This window comes from Gadus chalcogrammus, chromosome 1, assembly GCF_026213295.1.
Source record: "Gadus chalcogrammus isolate NIFS_2021 chromosome 1, NIFS_Gcha_1.0, whole genome shotgun sequence".
Taxonomy (NCBI): Eukaryota; Metazoa; Chordata; class Actinopteri; order Gadiformes; family Gadidae; genus Gadus; species Gadus chalcogrammus.
Genome location: NC_079412.1, coordinates 17,915,587 through 17,916,082, shown reverse-complemented (window position 1 = coordinate 17,916,082; position 496 = coordinate 17,915,587).

Below are 496 nucleotides of genomic sequence, written 5' to 3'. Positions count from 1 at the left end.
TCAAAGTCACTTTAGATAAAAGCATTTTAATTTATGTAAAATGTATTTATATTGCGTAATATTTTTTCGTAGGACTTGAAAAGAACCGTCCCAATCTCCTTCTTGGGCTTGCAATTATTCAGAAACCCAAGCGACCAGGATGCTTACAACCAGAAAGTGAGGAGAAAAGACCCAAAGTTCAAGCGGTCAAAGACCCCATGTGGATGCCCAAACCCCCAGTTCTTTATGGCTCTGACAAACTAGACATATTCCAACCCTATGACCCAGAAACCCCTATCCCCTGTTCACCTCCTCCCTCTCCTGCTGTCTCTGGCACGTTAACCATTTCGTCAAACTCCTCAATACCATCAAACAGAAGGACACTCCCTGTTCCTACCTCAGGCCCTGCTTCTTCTAATCAATCTATCATAACGGCAAATTCTGAAAATAATCCCAGTGCAACTTCAGCTCATAAAACACCATTGCAGACCATCCTAAAAAGCCTGTTTGGAGGTAA